This window comes from Varroa destructor, unplaced genomic scaffold (assembly GCF_002443255.2).
Source record: "Varroa destructor unplaced genomic scaffold, Vdes_3.0 BEIS01000003.1, whole genome shotgun sequence".
Classification (NCBI taxonomy): Eukaryota; Metazoa; Arthropoda; class Arachnida; order Mesostigmata; family Varroidae; genus Varroa; species Varroa destructor.
The window spans coordinates 2,721,743-2,738,766 of record NW_019211456.1 but is presented as its reverse complement, the minus strand read 5'-3'; the positions used below and the strand labels follow the sequence as shown (position 1 = coordinate 2,738,766).

Genomic DNA, 17,024 nt, shown 5'->3' with positions numbered 1-17,024 from the left:
TATATATGTATATACAGATAGCAAAGTTTATATAAACATAACAAATATTGTTTAACTATTTTTTTAATTAGTATAAAGCACAACAACTAACGGCATTTTAGTAGAGTAATCTTCTTCTATCCCATCTTGAGATGCATGTTATTCTGCCCGTCCTACCAGCTAACAGGAACGGCTAGCAGCGACTAGCAAAGTCTATCAAATAGCTCAAAGCTGCTACTATATGGCATCAAGCAGTATAGAAGGTTAATGGCAGCAAAACTTAAAACCCCCCTGAGCTTCAGGTCCTTCTAGGAATGCAGTGTCACGCTTGTAGCGGTCACTTCCCTTTAAAGGGGAATCTCGCGCGGTGTTTTAGTTTCCGGCCTATTATCGGCAACGTTTAATCTAACCAAATAATTTGCTGATTAAGGCATACAAAAAACCTCGTTTAGAAACTCATCTTAATGCTACAACCCGCTGACTCAGACTGCATCACGGCCACAAAATTTTGACTTGGAATTCTATCCTAGTAAGATCCTTGTCTCGTTTAGGCTACTGCTTTTGTAAAAAGATAACTCGTTGACAAATATTCTGTCTGTTTTGTGCAGAGGTCCTTTACCCCTCAATTGTAGTTTTGAAGTTCTGCGCTGCTAACTAGATCCACTTGCTTGCCTTTTATTTAACTTTCCAGTGAGCCCGTTAATGGAGAAGATGATCAAAATTCGTGGTCTAAAGTTAGATTAAGGCGTTTGAATCGACGCTGCAGCTGTATGTGCGCGCGTAAGTAAAAGAGAGTTGAGGGCATTGGCCCATTGGAACATCCAGAATAGCATTACTAAGATATGGAAAATGCTCTTCAGGGCATGGCACAGCATATGATACATCCGCTAATTCACAGTGAGGATCGCCCAAGCTAATTTTATTCACTCGCTTATATATATATATATACTCGACAATTGTTCGTTTGTTTGACATCTCGCGTACATCTAGATCAGTAGAGCCAATGTAGTCTTAGAATGTTGTCTGCACGAGATTTAAATCTATGCGTTTGAATTTTTCGTGCATATAGAAGACCTGAACGCACGGAACCACCGCAGTAGCTGGCTGGGTAAAACAACAGTTTTGCACCCGATTTTCCCTAGAGGCTGGAGTGTTTTGGTTGTCAAGACCAGCACATCGTCGCATTATATATATCGCCCTGAACGTTGATACACTCGGTATTTGTAATACGTGCGAAATTACTCCCTGCCGTGTAATAGGCATGATGCCGTTAGTGAACTAGGTTACTGAATTGTTTCAATTTGGGGCAAATAGCCTAGATAGTGGATAGTTTTAAATGCTGTCTACTTTAGCAGTCATGGAAAACTGCTTCCGCTACGAAAACGCTGTAATAGCAGACACACTTCGATATATACTTTAATAGCTAAAATATTCAGCAGAGGGTATTGGCTGTTTCGGACTACTTTGACCAAAAAAAAAACCCACTCTAGTTCATCTTGTATGAGATAAAAGCGTCGAGGAATCTTATAGTGCCAGAAATGACCTGAAGCAAAAGGTCCCGCAAGCCAAAGGCATTCAGCGGTGGCTTTTTACTGAACACACAAAAGATTATAACTCCGGAAGCATGCTCTGGAGAATTTCATAGGAGGCAAAAGGGAACGAAGAATCGGATTGAGGAAGGCTGCTGAAAGGTCTGCGGTAATGGCAAGGCCGCGGTTAAAACGTTACCATCAAGACCGTGCAAACCTCTGTAAAAAAGGTGCCTTTCGAAAAAATAGCCGGAAAAGGTTTGGGAGAAAAGGAAATCATCTCTGAATTCTAAGTTTAATCTTGCAGGAAAAGTAAAACAGAGATGACAAAGCGGTAATCGAATCTCTACAGTATATACGCGGTGCGTTAAATCGATTACTAAAGAAATGCTCCTTGCCCAAAATGCATTGCTATTAGGTCGTCATTTGAGTAAAAGGTTGCCAAAGGTAGTTTATGAATTCTTGTACCCAGGAGAACTAAGTTTGCAAGGGAAGCGTTAAGGTGAGGCCCAGTATGAAACATATAACTCCAGAGCGGATTCAAATGAAATTGCCTAAAATCTTGTAAAGGTCATGATGATTCGGCCACCCAAGGCTGTGGTTGGTCGCTGATTCGGGCCTAATATAGTTTAAATGCAAATCATGCACGTTACGTTGCAGTTTTTGCTAATGAATAAATCTAAATACACGCCGTGATGCCAGTTACGCGTGACCATCGTGCACGTCTTCATTTACCGACATGTTAGGTGCTGGCTAACTATCCGAACATGTTTTATGTTGCCACGAAGCCAATGCGACAGGCTACAAGCTGTTAGTATTATATTACGCGATTGCTACCTCACTTTTATACAAAAATATTTTTTACTATATAGCGAGTCTTGCCGTATCTATAAACACCAGCAGAAAGCGGTGTTGAGATGCATTCCTAAAAATATACAGTGAACTAAATAACAAACGATTATATCGTTCGTGCTTAATAAAGCTTAGTCATTTAAGTGTAAGTATCTAAAATCCGCTCTATCTAAAATCCTAATAGTATCTAAAATACGCTCTTTAGTGCAGGAAAAAAAACACACTACAGAATATAAAACGACGCGTAGCTTGACTAGTTGCTCCTAATTGTCTTGCCGGTTTTATCACATAGTTCCATTGCAAAGTTCGTATTTAGCGTTTCGTTTAATGCTAATGGAAGTTAGCTAAATGCAGATCTAGAGAATAGTCGGAAGTAAAATGCGTGGGTTCGAGAATCAAAGCTCAACAATATCTTTAAGCTGTTGATTTTAAAAGTCACTTACTAGCGGCCCAGAATTTGTCTCCAACTGAAGTATGTTGTCGTAATTCTTTACTAACTTAACGACCGCGTTTTTCCTAGCGAATTTCGAAAAGAGACATTATTTTTTTACACTGGTTAAATTACAGTGTAGCCCAGGTAAGTGTGGACAAACGGCTTATGCCAACTGAAAAGTTACATAACTAACCAACTAAAGACATGGTTTTACATAGTTTATCCATAAACTAATGGGTCAATCTAGTGATGTGGTGCTATTGAAGTTTGTTTCAGGAGGTACAGCACGATCTTCACGATAGATAAATCATCTACACTTCGTTATCCAGCTAACAAATTTATCACTCAATCACTTAATATATTTCATTTTAATGCCATGCTTAAGCACAAGGTTCTTTTACCGTCACAGGTGATATCGGGCCCTCTGAGCCGGGGTGCCATATCGTTAAGCCAACGCCAACTGCGATTGTTAGATAAAGTACCCTTTTACGCGATACTCCTTGCGCTTCTTTCTGCCACAGCATTACCACGTAATATGAATACTTGAGTAGGACAGACGCAAACTGTTTGAACTAATAAATTAATACAAGTTACAGCTGTAATAAAATTATAAAGAGCAGTTTTAAGTTTTCTTAGAACATGCAAACATAACACACGTTATAGAGCTATCGCTGTACGTTTATCAAATGCTACGATACAACGCTGCTTTGTATTACGCTGTGTTACTTGGATCATATTGGGTGGCAGCTGCTCTAAAAAGATAGACGTTGCTAGGTAGGAAGGCAGTATGTGGGGCGCCAATATCACCATTCTCTAGTCGAAACGACGGAATTCCCTATTTTCGATTCCTGCAAGGTCCTACGATAAACGTGGATCTGTTGGTAGCCAAGCACGAAGAAAAAGCAGACAAGTTCTTTTGCAGAGAAAGCCCTTTGCCACCCTTCCTCCCCGCCTTCTGTTCCTCACTTCCTACTCCAACACCAGCGCCAGCTATATGATAATGCATTCGCGCTACCACTGCCACGACGTCAGTCAGTTCAGGTGGACGAACTCCGCGTCAAACAGTCAAGAAGGAACCCTTGATAACGAAAGTTTCGTTGAGGTTTCCGTAGGCCTGGCTGTCCTGCACGACGGTGGCATACTACGGTACGGTATTAAAACGGAGACTCCTTTTTCTTGTCGGCATTTCGCCCTATAAAACTTTTTGTAACGCAGCACGACTACCATTGCAGTTACCTAGCGGCTACCGGCGCCAAGCGATCAGATAGAGTGGTCAAACTCATCGGCCTTGTTTAGCTGACTGGCCGTTCTGCCGTTTCGTTGGATCCCCCCATTTGAGTGTTATTGATATCCATAAAGACTAAACAGGGCATTGTGTGTGGTAACTTCGTAGTCAGCTGGGACCGCAACAAACTGAAAAGAAGTTCAAGTGAGCAAAGCAAACGTGTTCACGGCCCTTGAGAAAGGAATAACAACGTTTACACATACGTATATTTCTTATTGGCATGACAGGAGCGACAATTTAGCCAGTCTATATCATCGCATCACGATAAGGGTGACCATGTACACGGGTTTAACAGTGTTGATGCCTACATGGCTTATGAGAACGTAATAGGATACAATGTGATGCTTTGGAACAGCGGATAAGTTTCTTATTTTAGCGAACTTGATGAGGAGCTATTGCGGACTCTAATAATATCTCAGTTTAGGTGTTCTTTAATGCCTTCTTTCCGTATGTATTATGTTATTTATATACCATCGTATTTTATACTGCTTTTATACACCTCCATTGAGAGGGACGTTGCAGATCTGATACGCGCTATGAGAAGGCGAAAACTACTCTGTAAAAGCGGGGTAAAACGTATATCGGACGGACAGCTATAGTCGTCATGCGAGATCTCAGATTATAAGGTAATTTCGCGTATAGATCTGAAGTTTTATAACTAGTATTGGCTTACTCTTTGATTTTGATTTTTCTTACGGAGTCCTCTAACTAAATTCTTTGCGTACGCATGTTGTTATGGTTGTAAGAACAGCGGGTAAACACCTCACACATTTTGATGCGAAATTCATGGGTTTATTAAATGTCAATGTTGCTTTGTAAATATAACTGTGCCGTGACTTAAATCGTTTACTATCGATGGACAGTTATGAATAATTATCCCTTTTTTTTTTTACAGATGTCAATTGTAATATTATTAGATAATATTCAACACCAGTTTTCATTAAAGCTTATTATGCTCTGTAGCCGTCGACAATAAAGGCATATATGCCAAAAATCAGCGCTTGCTCATAGCGCTTAATGCTTTCGAATTTTTATCAAACCATTAAGGTATTTTTACCTGCCAATTTATGACAGATCAGTCCGAAAGATACTATCAAGAGAGACGCGACTCGAAACATTAAACCGTAACGTATGCGTCAGCCGTTTTTACCCGATGTCCGAAATTTACCGACGAGAGAAGCGGACGCAGATCAACATGAAAAACAACAGACATAGTCGCGATAATCAATAATAAAATTGATGCCTTCAACAGATAAATATTGTATCAGAAAGGACAGTAAGAATAGAGCCTACGGTGTCCGAGCGAGACATTAATTCAGTCCGCTAGGACAATAAAAACTGCAGCTTTTGCTCCTAGGCCGTTTTTTTTTAACGTAAAACTGTACGCGGGACTTCTTTCGAATCGATATGAAGGGGTCAACGTATCTATCACGCGCCAAATCGTTTCCTTTCGGCCCTTCCCGGCGTATAATGTTTGTCCATATGCAGGATTGCCTTAAACCAAATTTCTAGTTCGGATCGTATGTGAAAATTCAATTGGAAAAAGGCCTTAATTACCGTTGACGGTTAATTCGATGAACCTATTTCACATTTATACTGTAACAGTATATATAGTTAACACGTGCAGTGGCAAATGGGTCCGGCCCGTGTTTCAAGACGCGCCGACTTCTTTCACGCATGTCACTCTTGAAAAGATTAGCAGTGAAATTAGAAACAAACGCTGACCTAGCAATGTCTAAGTTTATTACTGAGTAGCCAAATTGAGAATAAGTGCTTTTTGCACAGATATACGCACGTAAATTTCATTACACGATAAGGCTTACAAGGACAGCACAACACGTACCTTGTTTTTAGCCGTCCTGATAATACTTTAAAAAATGGGATATCAAACACAACAATTTTATACTCCCGTCAATTCTACTTTATAACCACGTTTTCGTTTTGCTAGAAAGGGGCCGTTCGAATTATACTAATATGTTTTCTTTGGAAATATCGCTTAAGCTATCCTTTCTCTGAAGCTTTATGGCGTACCCTTTTGGTATGGTTTTTATATTACAATCAATACTATTGAAAGCATCTTCAAATGGCTTCTGTAAACAGCACAAGCATAGCGATGGTTGCCATGACGATAAGGCTCTTGCGATTTGTTGTGGCTATCCTTACAAGCAAATTATCATTAATTGTCAACAATTAATTACGATTTATATGTTCAGTAAAGCTCGATAATTCTGTTTACCTAGATATTCTACGAAATACTACCAGAACAATAAGGAAATTTTACCTACTAACACGTTTCTAGACCTGTGTAGAACTCGGACTTAATTTTCTACAGAATCTACTTTTTCGTAAAAGTTGATCGAGACGAACAATCTAAACTTTATTAAATACCGATCCTGACGAACGATCTTCGTGACTGATGTAGGAAATTGCGCTCATCAGTGTCGTTTATTTATCCACACATAAATCTAGTCTATTTTGCGTCGTACGTAGCGTAGCCAGTAGCGGCTGAAACGGCAACGGCTGTCACAGTACGGGAACACAGACGTGGCAGCGGCGCTGTGACCCTTATGGTCTGGGTATGCGATTACGTACCTTGCAACGAAACATTCAAATGCTCAAGGATGCCGCAAAGCCATGGCAATACATTTGACTATGTATTGCTATTGTTGTAACAGTAATAGCAGCAGAAACACCAATGGTGGTGGTGGTGGTGGTAGTAGTAGTAGTAGTAGTAGTAGTAGTAGTAGTAGTAGTAGTAGTAGCAGCAGCAGCAGCAGTAGAAGCTTGCTGCAGTGATCTAAGTAGCAGCATCAGCTGCGGCGACCACAGCACCAGCTACAGCGGAAGCAGTCAAAGCTATGTGCGCATTAGCATAATCCCATTAGAGCTATCTAGACACCTCACAAAAAGAGACCGCTGTCATCGCCGCTGGCCCTGGTAAGGCCAGAGGCGAAAATTCGAAAGAGAGTTTTGGGATTGGTGAAGCATGCCCACGGCTCAGCAAAGTCTATGTGTCTCCTTTCGTCATCGTGATCACCATCAGCCGTGCCTAAAGTAGAAGAAAGGTATAGTCGGCGAGAGCTAGACATAGCAGTGGGGCTGCAGTGGTTCTTTTCCACGAGGCGGCCGGCGAACGACGTACATTTCCTCAAGGAGAGTGAAGCGAGATGGGGAGCGCCGACGGCGCAGAGAGACTCAAAGGAAAATAACACCAAAAAAAAGAAGAAGCAAAGTAATGTAAGGCAGAGCATTGAGAATAAGACCGGATGTTTCGCGTGGGAATAAAGCCGCTAGTGGGGGTACGAAACAGGGAGCCTAAAGGAAAAAGCAGTTAATGCCTATCCGTTTGCGACGTCATCACCTCGCCACTTCACTTGGAAGCGCGCAGAGGCCTTTAGAGGGAAACGTGGAGTAATGAGGAAGAAAGAAACAAACAAATAGCAGAAAAAGGAACATTAGTAAATATTCAGTAGGAAGAGAGGGACATTGAAGACAAGTATCCGTTGAAAGTTTACGGATATCATCACCGATAAAGGACTACGAAAGGATGGGTAAACACAAATAGCTGCAAACGGTAATGCCGGTCAGCCTATAAGAAAAAGATGAAGCGTTTAAAACTAATGTACACGTGTGTGTCACTCGCAATTCAGTTTTCAAAAGCATACATTTTTCTATTGGTGTGTTAACTCAGTATGTGTAAACATTAAAAAAACAATCTATTATATATGGGCAGCAAGAAAAGAATTGCTGGGTCTATTGCAGGTCAAAGCATATAAGTGGGGTGTGATAAATAGCGCCTTACGTAAGTGACATCCCGCAAAATAGACACGATTTTAATCAGTAACTCTACCTAAGGCTTGTAGATTAACGAGGCATACTCTATGTAACGTAATAGTAGATGCATGTAGTTTTTCGAGTCGACATTTTAAAAACAATAAACTAAAAGCAGCAAATTATTAATTGCAGACTCGTATCAGAAACAACAAACTATGCTAGGAGCGACGCCATCTTATATTCCTATTCCTTGCCATTAGGACCGCTAAAAAGGGAAAACGCATTGTTAGATTGGCGGATATCAGTGCGGAAGCTTTTCGTTTTCTTAGAAATTTTAATTTTAGAAAAGATGAAACTTTTTTTTTGCGATTTCTCCTAAACTAATCGAACATTCTAAATACATATCTTTCTGACCTTGCTTTTTGTTGTCCATCTAAAGTAAATGTCGCGCTAAGCAATAAGACCCGACAGTTTCCATCGCACGTAGGGATTCATTAAAAACGGCTTGCGCCGCTAACCAAATCTGGAGATAACTAAAGACGCTCTGTGTAAGCAAAGCACCATCTCAGGCTGTGCCTGAGAGAGGAACGATCTCACACTAATAGGTCTACGCTTTCGCACTATCAGCAATTTTCTACAGGGAATAAATAATAAAGTGAATTGGCAAAGTACAAGAGAGCAAAACGTGTTTTGTAGAAATCGTTTTATGTATAACTTTAATTGATATTATAGTTTATAACTAACTGCATTAGATTTACTTTTTAGCGTTTTATTGTTAGTTGAAATATTTAGTTATGACTAGTAATGCGGGCCGACGGTAACTTCTCTACTCAAATTCAACTTCGATTAGAGACTTTTCGCTCTGGGCCTGTTACTGGGTCAAAACTGCGGTATCTTTTCGAATTTCTTTCTATATTACACATTACCCCCATAAATAGGAAATGAACACGTTTTTTTTTTCTATTTGGCGTAGCGTAATGATAAGCACGTTTGGTAGATTTGAACGCTGGCCTTGAAAAACAGCGACCCAAAAAATCGCTTACTGATATCATCGATTTTTTTTTACCCGACATTGATGTTCTCTGAAATTATGAGATTAGGTTCAATAGAAAATTGCGCACCCAGACTATTTGTTCACTAAATATTGAAGTGATTCGCTACTAGGAAACGACATAAGTCCTATGTTTGGTCAATTCTCCTAGGTAGAGTCAATGTATTAATCGGCGTTAATCAACATATAGCTTAGGACAGCAATATCCGCTCAATGTTTCAGACTGATGGTGTTTTTTTGTGCCGTTTCTTTTCACTCAGGCCTTAATAGCTAATCAGAATCGTTCCGAGACGCTGTAGAAGGAAAAGTTGCACGGCAATAATAATACGTACTGCCACTGAAGCTCATCAGGACCAAATGGTACTTGAAAAAATAATTATTTGCTACGATAAGGCCATATTCAAATTATCGATCATAGCTATACGACATAATTGCGCTTGTCGCCCAGCTATAAAGCCACTTGTTGCGCAAAGAAAACCTGCTACTTTGATTTGGCCATTATTTTTCGACAGTACAATCACTAGCGCCAATTACCTGGATTTCCTGCAAGGATCTATTCATCTAGGACCTAGGAGGATAGTAATGTTAATGACGAACTTAACAGAACATATATATATGTTCCGTTAAGTTCATTAAAAGCATATTTTGATGAAAATCTTCGGAATTTCGGATGGGTCGAAAGTAAAAATTTCATAGAATCATCTGCCGTTCTCCGGCTCTAACGCCAGTTTTTCATACAGGGATGCCTTCATCATGAAATTTAAATTAAGAAAATCGACGACACTAGGAGATTTAAAGAAAAATACAGTTGAGCAAGAATGTGCTATAACGCCGTTGTTGTTGCTACCTTTCGTGCATGCAGATCTGCACTCGATCGGTGTATACAACAATAGATGTGCTGTCGTACACGTATGGAAATTTTGAGTTTCTAGTGGGAAATTTGGACGATCATTAGGTTGTAACAGGAAATCAGACAGAGAAACTTACTTATTAAAGGCTAAATTGTGCCATGCGCCGGACGCGGCCAGGTACATACGGTTTTTTCTTGACGTTTGGGCAGAAGTGAGTTACAGCTTCCTGCAGAGTTCCTATGATGGTACAATGGTAACGTGTTTGCTTGCTGAACTTAAGAGCGTGTGAGATGACCTAGGTTTGGAACGAAGCCAGTCCTCTAAACTAGTGCCTAACGGCAGTGCCAGAAGTAAAGCTTCAAAGATGAACGACACTGCCGCGCTCATGGTACTCACACTCGGCCTCATAGATACGCAACTCTTACGCATGCTTCTCATGCTATCAGTGATTTTGTCTCTCTGAAATCTTTCATAACTTCATGTCTCAAGCCATCATTTTTCACGAACAAGTTCTGTATGTTCTCTCTTATTTTCGTATTTTTCATTCCTCATCCAATTTAAAAAGAGCCGAGATTTATAAATATGTTCAGTTCTATTTGTAAATATTAAGAGGTGTTCGGTATAACAATCATATATATTACGTTAACTACATAGCTATAAAAAAAATGGCCTACACACGAAATTTTTGACAGAACAGATGTGTTGATTGAAAACTTGCTTATTAACTAGTCTCTGTATTATTTCAGCTGCTACAAGAATCGAGCGTGTGTACCCGTAACCCTTTGCTCAAAAACCGAGGCGCCAACTAAGGATAAACTTATACCCTAAATCGTATTAGTGAACTTTAAAGTGAGTCAATTATTGTTTGCTTTGTTGGGCTATATGCCTGTATGCGGGCCTATTCGTGCCAACACTTCACTCTCCATTTACCCACTTAAATTTCTTCGATTGTAACTGACCCAGCTCCTCAATTTACGGAGCCTTTATAGACTCGTCTTCAGTTCTATCCAGGAAGCGAAGTGGCGACCTTACACACCATGAGCGGGCGAACTGCAAAGCGTTTTTGTTTCTCCATTGCTCAGCATCGGCTGCTGGTTTCGCTATCTTTTCGGCAGTGTTTTAATACATCAGCCGTATAACTTCCTTTCATGTTCCAGTAGGCAGCTGACTCGCGCCACCTTCTCTCAAACGGTGTCCGGCCACGTCCGCGCTTTGGTCCACATACAAAACGAACTGTCGGCCCACAGACCTTCGTCTGACCTAAATAGCCACAGCACAATCGAATGTATATACGGGCTGTGTAAAGGGCCGCAAAAAATCCTACCGTGGAGTAACTTTGCCTCTGCGCAGAGGAGAAAATGAATTTACGTTCACCGTTAGGAAACACCGTGACGAGAAAAATGCTCATGCTCATGCTCAAAAATATATGTAGACCAAGATTTTTGCAGTACCTATACAATCTGCAATTGTAACGACGCCATGGTAATTAACTGTAATCGCGTAAACGATGAGAAATAGTCCCCAAGCAGAGTAGAGCCCCTTGTTGTAGAGACTTGTCGACGTGGTGACAGGTAATTTGGATAACTGTATCGGACCAAGTCACCTTAAGCTAAAGAACATCAGGCTCTGTCAACTCCCTATTACAACAACTCTATATAATTCTAAAATGTTGTAACTCTCTTCTCTGCAGAATAAAACTGAACAATTTTTGCGTGAAGCGATTACGAGCGCGTGTTGTAAAAATTATTCAAATATGAGTAAAAGCTTTATGCAGCATTTTCACGTGCCAAAATAGAAACCGTGCCCTATCTATGGTTTAGATGCGTCTATCGACAGACCCTATGAAAAAAAACTGTCAAATGCGTCACACAGTCCAATAATCAGCGTTGCGTGCATTATTTGCATACGAATAATAGTTCATCCATTTGCATTCCGCCCTAGATCCAGCTAAAGATCTATATTCTTCGACTGTTGTTACCCCTAGCTATCTTTCTCCCTCCGTATATCTAATCATGTTCGTAGGTGATCGACAAAACAGCTTACGTTTTTGAGCTTCTCAATTTTACTTTAAGTTAAACATTATTAAAAATACAACTGAATTTATTTCGTCGACTGGTCTGAAGATCCAGAGGACTGTCGCTTTAATGCTGGATTAGTTGGCAGTTCGGTTGAAAACATAGCTCAAGTGCTTGCTATGGCGCTGTTTTGGGTTAAAAACTTGGCACGAGAACGACAGACGCACTAAGGGCCGAAGAAATAAGAGCTTGTTAGACGAGATTCGTAAAGGCATAAAACAGTTGTATTTTGCCACTTAACTCTGAAAGTTTGAAAAGCTTAAAGCTTGAAACTAATATCATGGGAAACGGACTTAAAACACTTTGATGAAATGAACCGGCCTGTTTGTATGTACGAGGTCGAAAGTCGAGTCAGATGTTGCCTGCCGTTATTCTAATTCCCACGCAATTACGCATCGAGCTTCAAAACACTTTTGACCTTCCCAGACAAAATGGGGAGCATGCATTTAGTCCTTGTAAAGGACTACACCTTTTAATACCAGTCTACAGTAGCTAGTAAAGACATCTTTGCAATAAGTCATAGGCTTAAGTTCCAGTCAGTTATTATGTACTTTGAATTTTTTTTAATCGGTTCTTTCCTTTAATTGCTTCCTCATATTATGTATCATAGTTGGACACTTTTTACAGCGGACGTGTCCATTCTAAAAGACGTTTGTCAGGTGGTTTCCAGCAACGCACTGCTTTTCGCCTGCCTTCACGACCTCAGCTTATTCATTAAAGGTTCATTTATTAAAAAATCCACCCCAAAGGCCATCTGGCCCAGCTGTATGATGCAAAGTGCTCAAGAGTATATTATCAATTACATCTGGTTGGGGTGACATACAGTGTTGCCGATTGCAGTCGCTATTTTTTTTTGTCTCTGAAGATCAGCGAAGAGTCAGACGATTCGTTCAGCGACTTTTAATACAAGGGGCTAGCAAAGCGCAATTTTAGCGCGGTCTTTGTGAATAAAAAATCGCCATTCCGCCTACCTTCATGATTCAGGACACTGTCACACCAGTCACAGAATAATAGAATTTTAAATGAGCTAGTTTCTCTCCTAAGTACTTGACTTCGATGCGAGATGCAAGTTTTGGCTCAAGACTTATTACCCTAGGCCTTTTCGACGATTTTGTAACACCCCCGCCTTGTTGGCCAGTCGTCCGCGTCACATGCACAAATCGAGAAGTTCTGTTGTGCACACTAATTTATCATAGTAATAGTTATTTATTCACTTATTTTAGTACATGCGTGTCGTTTGTAATAATAACGGAACTAGTACCGGTAAAAAGCGGCTAATTCTTATTTTTGAATAACGGTCGTGACAAAAAAACTTCATTTCTTATTAGTGCGTGCCGTAACAGGCGGCTCACCTAGGTGTTATCATGCTGCTGGAATATACCAATTGTCCAGGTATTTTACGATACCCATTTGACAGCCGCGGGAGAATTGTTGCAATGAGGCTGCCCGGTCATCTTCGATAAAATCTCTCCACAATACGCTGCGGTACCTGCTCTATAGGCTGAAAACAGAACTTCGGCTACAGAATCACGCCTCTGATACCTGCACGTACGCACCCCTTATATTTTTTGCAAACCAATCATCCTTCTAGTTTCAAAATCCGGCGAATAGGAGCGTACGTTGGAATACACGTGTTTTGCTTCAGACATCGACAACCTTCGCCCCGAGCTGCTACGTGCCTAGCCTTTCTATATATTCCAGGGCCTAATATGGAAACGTTAAAGTAATCGCTGCACAGTTTCTGCACGTTAATCCTTTTTTTTTTTTTTATCAAAGTGATAGAACATTACTTCGGGCCTTCGGTCATATTCTTGTGATTTAGATAATGATGAACAAATGACGACTACGTTGAAACATTTGCGCCTGCTTTGATTCTAGTAATGATCTCATTTGAGCGACCATATTCCCGCTGCATTTTTACGACATTAGCGATATTGAAGCTTTACAATCCCACTGCGGACATCATGACGAGCTTACAATTCGGAACGGGTTGGTTGACCCTAAATCGGCGCACCGCCGGACCCAAGTGGGTATTTAAGCAACCAATCAAAAATGTCCGGCGCTGTCTCCGACCTTCTAATCCATTACGAGACGATTTTGAAGAGTTAAGAAATGGCAGCAAACGCTCCTCCAAACCTTAGCTTTACAACTTAGCCGGCCATTTCATCCATTCTCTCATTTACTGGATTTTTAAATTTAAAGTTTTTAAGTTTACTTATTCAAGAAACCACATACTAATATCGGCCTCAGAACCTTTTTCATGTTTTACATGTTAGGCCGGTAGGCATCATTTCAAACATCTAGTTCTCGGCACGAAGCGAGGTGTGTCTACGCCTGCACTCGAGAATTTAAACCATTACGTACCGGTAATAACGTGGCGGGCTACAGGTGTCCCTGCTAAGCTTAGGGAACTAGACCAGCTTAAATTCTATAGATTAGCATGACGTTCCGTTGTTATATAGAAACAATCAAAATACTTAAAACTAAATACATTTGCCACACATACTGTATATATGCATACGTATATATATTTATATATATGGGGTGGCAGATTGCTAAATCCTGATTATGCCTTACTTTATTTCGAAAACTGTTACCACACAACAACAAATAACATTTTTTTACCATCTGCAAGAAGTGGTCATGTTTATTCAATATATCTACCAATGGCCGCTGCTGTGGCTTCAATTGTGGATCTAAACCACTCACAGGTTTGTTTTAAACGTTCATTTTGAAAATGTATAACCTCCTTTCTGATCGTACGAGGAAGTCAGCCGTATCATCTCGAACTGTTTGAAGTCTCATTCAAAAATGCTCAATTTATATTAATCCAGCGGATCCAAGTGGAACTCATACAGCGACCATATGTACTCATTAGAAAACTTTCAAGCGATCAGCTCTGTATCAGGCGGTCACTATTGGCTTTGGACATCTTAGCTATCCATAATGTACACTACAAGCAATAGGATTTCCCGTTACATGCTTGCTTCTACATTTTTTCTAATACCATGCGCAGTTGCAAGCTGTCGTAAGCTGTCGATTTAAGATGGCCCAAGAAGCTGATCATCTGAATAGATGCTCATTCGGGCCAATTAGAATGAGCTAGCTGATTTTCGTTTAAATTACAAGTTTGAATTTTTCTTTCAGAAGGAATTGCTTTTCTTCTGGCACCAAGAATAACGGTGGAGCGGTTGTTTTTTGCCGCGTCAAAGAACCGTTAAAGTTTGCATGGATTCAGCTCATCGGGCGGCTAAATGCACACGGTATCGGTATAAATAGCACAACTTGTATCATGATAAAACGGTAGAATCATATACGTAAAACAAATCAATCCGAGAGAATGAAACAAATTACGTTGACTAGTTTTAAATACGCTATTCGGTACGGGTCTTCTTCTTCTTCTTATTACATCATAATCTTCAAGTTTGCAGACAGAATTTCGTAAAAGTCGAGTAAGTACGCTCTTCGATGAGACCACGTTCTAGAAGTCTATTTCAATTACAATAGCATATAAAACGCGCAGGGTATGGTTATGTTACCGCCTTTTTTTAACGAATATATATGAAAGTTATGTCCGATTTGCCTAACGACGCTTTTTAATTCATTCGCTTATACTCCAGATCCACATTATACTGACATACTGTCCGTAAGATTACATGCTAGGCAATAATTGAAGGATTTTCGCTGAAGATATTCATCTTAGCCTTCAGGTACAATTAGCGTAGTTATACTTCTTTCATATAGCATACGCCCTGTATAACTTCCTCCGTAATATTCTATAGAAAAGTTAAACCTACCACTGCACCAGTTCTGTAAAGTCACTTCTGCACCAGCCCTACAAGAACGGTCATGAAGCAGTAACTCTTCTTCTTAGTCTAAGCTCGATAAAGGTAAAAAATACGCAAGTCTTCAACGAAAACTGCAATCGTACGACTCTTCTAATACGAGTTTTTTCCTAGAAACCTTTTTATATATTTACTTTTATCCTGCAAAGGTACTAAGTGAAAATATTTATTACTTTGAGATTTAAGAGTAACCAGCTGATCTATTCTATCCGAAGCTAAGTCTGTACTTTAAAACATTACAGAGCTTATTACTTCTCAGATGATTTGTAGAAATACCGGTTATCGCTGCCGAGTTTTGAAGCTTTTCGAGATTTTATAGTATGTTTTTGTTAAAACCTAGTTTAATGACTTCCTTACTTGTTCACTACCTAATGTCATGCATGCATCCCGAACCTAGACAGGCCGGTGCATTAACGCCTTATAGACTACATGCGGTAATATTCTAAGAGATAGATAGATAGATAGTAGATAGCGTAACTAGAGGCCTGAATCACCCAAGTAAATCGAGCTTTTAGCATATAAGGTTGAGCAAATATGCTTTTGCCTAACCCCTGTATGTGGACAAGCAAACACCCTTCTGCAGACAAGTTTGCATATAATTGTTCTATCTCGATATGATACAGTAATAAGCGATCTCATCAGAAAAAAACAGTCTAGAAAGTATAATCAAGATGGCTTTAACTGAAGCAAACTTTCCGAATCGTTCGTTCTGTTTTATTTTTTTTTTATTCTAAGCTACATCCAAGATCACCTGGATTAATTGAGCGACGATAATCACACGAAATGTATAACAGGGTATTTTATATGTAAAGGGTATCCCAAAAACGTATATGCCGTAATTTGATTGGACCGTTTTTTTGACAGTACGGCGATTGGTTTCAATTAATTGAACTACTGCAAGAGTTAGTACTAGTACGCACTCGGTAGGTTTTTGGTAAAAATAGTGAATTCTGTTTCTGAGAAAATGGGGTACCTGCACACTCGTATCGTGACGTAAAAGCCATCTTGCTCAAAATTCTGGAAAAAGATGAATCGGGCAAGGAAATCCCGTCGAATATCCTGCCGACTTTTTCCTCTAGATTTCTATAAAAGTGAAGCCTAAGCCGAAAAAACTGACTGCACCAAAACTTCTAAAAGCTTTAATCGGAACTAAATAATTAATCTATCTTTTACCGTTTTCAGCAATGTATTGACAAGAACCGTAGTAATTTTGAGCATATGCGCTGGGGGAAAAACCCTAAGTAATTTATGTAGGCTCTTCTTGTAGTTCAAATATACATTATATGCAAACAAAACTAAAGTCTGAATAATTTAAACTATTTATACATGTTTTGTATAAATATTTTAATT

The 17,024-nt window shown here is 39.8% G+C and overlaps 2 long non-coding RNA genes across 3 annotated transcripts in view; one reads left to right on the top strand and one right to left on the bottom strand.

Annotated features, from left to right (window-relative positions):
- LOC147756385 (uncharacterized) overlaps positions 1 to 8,327 on the bottom strand; it is a 41,200-nt gene extending 32,873 nt beyond the window's left edge. For both annotated transcript variants that reach the window (XR_015324360.1, XR_015324361.1), the window contains exon 1: positions 6,671 to 8,327. This is a non-coding gene — a long non-coding RNA (uncharacterized LOC147756385). The remainder of the gene's footprint in view (positions 1 to 6,670) is intronic.
- Positions 3,820 to 15,254, top strand: LOC147756384 (uncharacterized). Its single transcript, XR_015324362.1, has 5 exons — positions 3,820 to 3,939; positions 4,026 to 4,704; positions 9,164 to 9,263; positions 10,501 to 10,603; positions 14,977 to 15,254. It is a non-coding gene; the product is annotated as an uncharacterized LOC147756384 (long non-coding RNA).
- Positions 15,255 to 17,024: the final 1,770 nt, after the last annotated feature.